Source organism: Epinephelus lanceolatus, chromosome 4 (genome assembly GCF_041903045.1).
Source record: "Epinephelus lanceolatus isolate andai-2023 chromosome 4, ASM4190304v1, whole genome shotgun sequence".
Taxonomy (NCBI): domain Eukaryota; kingdom Metazoa; phylum Chordata; class Actinopteri; order Perciformes; family Serranidae; genus Epinephelus; species Epinephelus lanceolatus.
In genome coordinates, this window is record NC_135737.1 from 40655135 (window position 1) to 40663157 (window position 8023).

An 8023-nucleotide genomic window follows, 5' to 3' on the forward strand; every position below is an offset into this window, starting at 1 on the left:
GATATTCTAACAACTGTCAGTGTTAGGGAGCTGACGCCTACATATCAGTTTAGTAGGATAGTTTAATCACATTTTCTTCCTGGTTGTAACTTACCTTTCTGCCATTTTTGTGTGGTTTACTACTAAAACTATAAACTGTTGGCCAGTAAAGGAAAGGACTAACTTATTTTATTTTATTATTATTATTTATTAATTTTGCAATTGCCAATTTTGCCATTAATTTTGCCATAATCAAACCCTCTGACCACAATTTGTCATAACTATGTATTACTGCTATTTATTAACAAATGTAAAATGTTCAGAGAAGTTGTTGAGTGTTATTTTAGATGTTACTTGGACAACTGAGTAATCCTGATTGGTGCAATACCCCCACCTGGACTCCGGTTACTGGAAGGTATTGGTATTTTACCATGAATGGTTTGGTATAAATAAATAAAATAAAAATAAACCTAATAAAATAATAAATAAACTTCATAAAGTTTCCTTTTTTTAAAAAAAAAAAAGATTGCTGGCATGCTAGCTTTTTTAGATTTTTTTTAAAAACTTATTTTTTTCTGTTTATATTTGTACTTATATTTTGTTAAGATTTCATATAACATCCAGCTGCATTGTCAATTTGATTTTTTTTCTTTTTTTGCTGGCATGCTGGCTTTTTTCATATTTTTTTTTAAATATTTATATTTTTTATGTTTATATTTGTACTTATATTTTTTTAAGATTTCATATGACATGCAGCTGCATTGTCAATTTGATTATTTTTTTGCTGGCATTTTTGTTTTGTTTTTTAATATTTACATATTTATTCTTATGTTTTTATGAATATATTTTTATATTTATCTTATATTTTGTCATAGTTTCGTATCATGTACAGCTGCATTGTCAATTTATTTATTTATTTATTTTTTTAACAACTTTCTCTGGGTCACTTTAGTTAACCAAGCTAGATTTCTCCCTAGGGTAGTTTTGCTTTCAATGCAGCTTCTCCAGCACTTCAGCTACTTTAATATCCCACTGCAAGATGGGTCTAGTACAGAGACGCTTTAAGTTACCAGCCATAAAAATTAATTATATTTCTGGAAGGGACTGGAGTGTAACAACAGGCTACCACATGTCACCTGATGACATATAATAATAAAAATAATAGTAATAATGATATAGACTAGTTCTTTTAAGCATAAATAGTTAGATATTTTCCTATGTATGATTTCAATTATGAAGATACTGTCAGTCAGCTAAACAGTTTAAACCCTTGCTGACGCACATCTTTAAGACAAGCATGGACTGTGCAGCCAAAATAAAACCCCATTAAAATATAACACATTCTCTTTGCACATCTCTGTCCCCCTCACATGACCCCTCTGTGCGGAGGCCTGAGGCCCAGTGCTACCCTTATCTCCCCAGACAGCTTCTGTATAAAGCTGCAGATGCTCTTATGGGACTCCCCTGCTATTTCTAGGCATATTACTCCACTATCCCTGTCCCCGATCTCCTGTCTTTACTGTTGTAATTATCTCTAATGGGAGAAGGTATTTGTTTTTCTAGCCTCTGCTGCTTCAGTCTCACTCTGGTGTAATGCTTTATCTCTCCGCGACATGTTTACACAGAGTCCTTTTGAAGTTGTTTTAATGCCTCTATTTGGTCTGGATTGTCAGTCACATCTTTACATCCATCTGGTCCGCCAGAAGTGCTTCCTCCGTCCTGACAACAGGGATGCTGCAGTCGTGTTGCATAACCTCATTTCACGACACATCGGAGGAGATCGAGTGAGAGCAGCATCCTCTGTTACTCTGGGCCTTGCGCCTTCAAATCCACTGTATGTGTCAGATGTGTACCATAATCTGACTCAGTGTTTGACAGACTTACAACCTTTATAGCTGCATGTTTTATTTGGAGTTAAATACATAACAACATGGGCGAAGCAAATAATCCTGTGTGCTCTGAAAAAACTAATCATACAGCAAAAACTAATTTGATGTGGAGTTAATGACTGAGGAAAATGCTTATTCCTCATGTTAAACATTGCACCCTTTCTTAATTAAAAATGAAAAAGCAGCTAGAGGCTATCCATTAACTGTGAAAATAAGGGTTGTCATACAATAAACAGAAGCTGCTCTGCGTGAATTACCACAGAACTAATTTCTAATTTATCGTCAACCATGTGAAAATAATTCCTGCGAGGAAGGGCAAGGGCAGCGAGATTCAGGTGTAATAAAGATGAAATGTGGGTAAAAATTACTGTGGGTCTCCAGAAGCAATGTTTTATCACTGTTTACCTTCACACAGCAATTTCTTCATGGACAGGCGCAGCAGCATTTTTGCTTCACGCTCATACCTGGCTGTACTTTGTGTTTGTGTTCCTTGCTAAATCCAAATTCACTGCAAATCTCTGTGGATGTAGAAAGAGTCAGGCACAGGTTTGTTCCTCCCTGCACCCATTCACAAGCACAGTGTCTGGACTGTATCTGTTAACTGTATTATGTAACAGTTCCCACACTGAAGCAGGGATACCACTTTGTTTTTTGAATAGATGCTGAGTGAAAGGACTTACCTTACCTGGGAGCACTCACAACTTCAGCGTGCCACTGTGTTGTGACTTATATTATATAATCTGCGTTAGTTTGATGGAGACTCCCCATCCTCTGTTGGAGGATAAAGTTATGCGTCTTACCTGGGTGCTTTCACACACACACACACACACACACACTGCATTGTGTTATGTCTTGTGTGTGTGAATACAGGGGACTCTCTGTCTGGTTACAGTCCAGTGGTCTCAGTTTCAGCTGAAATCGTCTCGACCACAATGAAGGCTCGCCCCACCTACTGGATTTCTGGCGACTCTGGTCAACAAGAGGCCTGTTCTTCTGTTGTCAGCACTGGAGGGGACTAATAAAGGTGATTTAAATTGTTGGGGCCAGACGGTGTATGTAACCATTATCCTTCAGCCCCAAAATGTGAGAGTCCTTCTGTCTTTTCACCGCTTTATATTCACTCTATGCACTGACGAGAAGTTGCATCTGCTACACTCCACTAGAGAAACTTTTCTCAGGGCTGTCACAAACAAGTATGACAGCAGTACTCATTAACAGCTATAGGAGGCCTACTCTATACAGTGCACCGAGGGAAATAAAGCTGACTCTCCACCTTAGAGTGAATGGATTAGTTACTGTATCGTCTGAGTGCATACACTGTAGGTGTGTGTATGTGTGTGGGTACAAGTGGAGAACTACTGCCATCAATATAAGTCACAGTGCGACATTCGGCTGCACAGTTACCATTGAGGTGATTCGTTTTCTCTTTCCACAACCTGCCGTGCTAAGCCCGTATGTGTGTGTGAGTGTGTCTAAGTATGTGTGAAGGAATTTAGTACCTCTCCGCATTGCCGTGCCAGGTACAACCCATCCTAAGGTGTGGAATGCAGACTGAGGAGCGATAGAGAGATGAAGCAAGACAGAAACCAAAGTGGGAGAGAGTGAGAAAGACAACTTCCTTCTTTGGTGAAAGAGTGCACACATTGTTTTCCTTCCTGCCTTTATCAAACATACTCCACATAGGTTTGTTTTTATAAAAGTGATTTACGTGTGTTTCAGTAAATGTGGTGGAGAATGACTTATTCAATGAGTCACGGACAAGGAATGGTTACACCTCTCCCAAGAGCTTGGCTTGTCGAGGCAACAGTCAGATATTGATATCCAAAACAATGTCTGGATTCAATATTCAATATGTTTCTCTTTTTATCCATGAGCCAGAGGAGGTGGAGGCATTGGGAACAACTCATATCTGCCTAGCGGTTTTATTTATTTCCTTTTCTTTCACTGCTTTCCAACATTTGCCTTTTGGCAACCACCAGAGAATGGGCATGGACTTGCAGCACATAGATGTGTTTTTGTTTGTCTGGATAATAGTGGTGGAATGTAATTTAGGACATTTACTCAAGTATTGTACTTACACAAAAAAATCTCAAGTACTTTCTCTTTACTTAAGTACGTTGATCTCATGCCACTGTCTACTTCTACTCTAATACACTTCAGATATACTGTACTTTTAAGTCCATTGTAATGATTTGATAACTTAAATTACAAGATTCCTCACAAATGAAGATCGTAGCATACAAACCATAGGAAAATATACACTCACCAGCCACTTTATTAAGTACACTTGTTTGACTGCTTGTTACCGCAAAAAGCTAATCATGTGGCAGCAGCTCAATGCATTAAGACAAGTAGACATGGTGAAGATGACCTGCTGAAGTTCAAACCGAGCTTCAGAATGAGGAGGTAAGTTGATTTAAGTGACTTTGAACGTGGCATGGTTGTTGGTGCCAAACGGGCTGGTCTGAGTATTTACTGGGATTTTCACACACAACCATCTCTAGGGTTTACAGAGGATGGTCCCAAAAAGAGACCAGACTGGTTCAAGATGATAGAAAGGCAACAGTAACTCAAATAACCACTGGTTACAACCAAGGCCTGCAGAAGACCATCTCTGAACCAACAACATGTCCAGCCTTGAAGCAGATGGGCTACAGCAGCAGAAGACCACACCAGGTGCCACTCCTGTCAGCTAACAACAGGAAACTGAGGCTACAGTTCACACAGGCTCACCAAAACTGGACAATAGAAGATTGGAAAACCATTGCCTGGTCTGATGAGTCTGGATTTCTGCTGCCACATTCAGATGGTAGGGTCAGAATTTGGTGTAAACAACATGAAAGCATGGATCCATCCTGCCTTGTATCAACGGTTCAGGCTGCTGCTGGTGGTGTAATGGTGTGGGGGAGATTTTCTTAGTACCAACTGAGCATGGTTTAAACACCACAGCCTACCTGAGTATTGTTGCTGACCGTGTCCATCCCTTTATGACCACAGTGTACCCATCTTTTGATGGCTACTTCCAGCAGGATAACGCACCATGTCACAAAGCTCAAATCATCTCAAACTGGTTTCATGACAATGAGTTCACTGTACTCCAATGGCCTCCACAGTCACCAGATCTCAGTCCAGTAGAGCACCTTTGGGATGTGGTGGAACAGGAGATTCTCATCATGGATGTGCAGCTGACAAATCTGCAGCAACTGTGTGATGTCATCATGTCAATATGGACCAAAATCTCTGAGGAATGTTTCCAGCACCTTGTTGAATCTGTGACACCAAGAGTTAAGGCAGTTCTGAAGGCGAAAGGGGGTCCAAACTGGTACTAGCAAGGTGTACCTAATAAAGAGGTTTTTAAAGTGTGGTAATAGTACCTTTATTCAAGTAAAGCATTTGAATTCATCCTCCACCACTGCTGTGTGCAGAGTGTGATAGAAATAATGATAGCAACAATCAGGAAAACAGTCACTCAAAATATAAAGTGGCTTTTTTTTCCCACGATGCTGTCACAGGAGAAAATGGCATATCTGATTTTTCTGACAATGGGTGGTTGTTGAGCACTGATGCAAAAATCTGAAGATAAGATAGCTGAAAGATGTTCTCATATCAAATTCTTTTCCAGGCCATGCTGGAAAAATCTTTGACACATTACTTCTACCAAATGGTAATTTACAACGCGTGATTGTCTTGTTGTTTCTAAGCACAACAAACTCTAATAATTGCCTATAAAATAAACCCTGAACACCCACAATTAATTACTGAAGTGGCAGAATTATCTAGAGGCCAAAGTCTGAGCTCTGCAAGAGTCATCAACAGACGCTTTGGTGATTCAAACGAGATTATCAAGAGACGCCATTGTTGTTTTATCAGTTCAACACCAGTGGCCTTTCTCTTCAACAAAATGTAATTATTTAGCTTTGATAAACAGACTGTGTCTCCCGCCCACCCGTCCCTCTCTTTTTAGTTGTTAGTCAACCATGCTCTGCCCCCGACTACACACTCACACACACACACTTCACGTCTGTCAGTCAGTAACTAAAGCTGCACCCACCAGGGATAGACTTTGATCAAGCTCTGCAGACGGACACACCCAAACACACAATTGGAGGTAGTGCATTAAAGATAATGATGCATAATAAATGACGGATAACAAGATTCATCTCTTACATAATAGATGAGTTCAATCAAATCTTTCCAAGTTATGTGTGAACACTTGTTTCATGGGCCAGCAGCTGTCCGCAGCACCTTTGTGTGGTGAAATGTGACATGATACAATGTGGTGAAGATTTTAAGGCATTTTTATTAGAAAATCTTTATATATATATATATATATATATATATATATATATATATATATAAAAGCTCTATAACAAACACATAGAGTGACAATTTAAACAATGTGATAAAATACTTCTGGCATTATCTAAAAAAATAGACAAAAAAAACAATCTATAAACATATCACTCAGTATTACATCACAGGTACAAAAGTCTGTAACATGAGGAAAGAAAGACAGGCATTACAATCATTTGTTAGTAGACTTGATGTGTTCACAGGTGCACGAAGAAATGGGCTCTCAAGGACGTTTTGCAATCAGAGGGTTTTCAGATCTGACTGTGCGCTCCCACACAACACTCAGGACAGGTGCGTGCATGACTGACTCATCGAGTTTTTGGCCTTCAGACTTAATGACAGCAACATCACATTTATGCTCTTTTATCCAGGTAACCTGATGGGACAGAAGTCCTTCTGCCTACAGATAGAGGATAAAACTGCTTTTAACAAGTGCTCTGACACTGGCAGGAATTATGACGGTTGTGTGTAACTGACTGAAATGGAAGACTTACATTATCCCTAATGACTGAATTGTAAAACTAAAATATGCAACGTATCCTCAAATAACAGTTCATATAATATCTTTAAAAAAATCACCTACAGCAATTCATATATCTAACAAAAAATTCACATACCACAATATCCTATATCTATCAAATCAGCACCCAAGAAATTGGCCCCCCGATGGGTTAGGTTAGGTTTAGGAAAAGGATCATAGCCAGGCGTCATTATGTTATGTATTTACATTTGTTACGTTTTGGAAAAGAATCATGGTTAGGCGTCGTCACATTGTGTGCTTAACGTAAGGGGTGTAACAATCCATCGTTCTGGATCAATGTGTCAATTCAATGAGGAACAATCCAGTTTCATCGATGCAAAGTGAAAACGTCGATCCATAACATCATCTTTAGGATCTACTTTCATTTTGAAAGACTGTGTCACCATCAAACAGCAGCAGGCAGCAAGAAGCAGAGAGAAAGATGACAAGGGTAATATTATTTTCTCTGGAGTGTGGACATATATTGGAGAAAAAAGGGGTCAACAGACAGAGCACATGGTGGATGTAAACAATGCCGTTACGAGATAAAACATGATGTAGCGTTACCTGCCTGGATACAATAACTTTAGCTGCTCTGTTTCGACAATGTTCGGCTGAAGAAACGTGCATGCAGTCTGAAATTCAACTGAGCTGTTCTGTCGGAAGGTGGAGTGACTTAAACCAACGGTGAGTAAGACTAAGTATAAATAATACACAAAATTAGTGAAGTTATGAATGGAGGAAAGTTTGCTAGCCGCTACGCTAACATATGCAATGTAAACATGCTTGAGCTAATAATGGGCGACTAGCAAAAAACAATTGACATGTCTATGAACCTTGACAGTTTTTACTGAGCTGAATTTGGTACTTTTGTTAAACAATGTTGTTGTTGATCCATGTTTTATGGCTGTTGGGAGAAGTTTCAGGGCTTTAAGCCAGATAGACCTGAGGTTTCATTATAAAGATCATGGTTTGGATTAAAATTAAATTATTTCTTTCAGAAAAGGCTTGGTGTCAGTATAAAGGAATTTTACTGCACTTAAGCAGTTACAATTACTTACATTATTTATGTGTTTTATGGTAAAAAGCAAAAAAGAAAGGGGTGGCAGCTTCTTCTGTAGCAGATTGTGTTAAACGGCCAGAAAATATCGTCTCATATTGATCGCAGACCCTGAATCGCATCGTATCGAATTTGTATCGTGGTGGACTTTGTAATTTCGGCAAATATTGCATCGCTGTCCAAAGAATCACTGACTTGACTTTAATACAGGACACAAACACC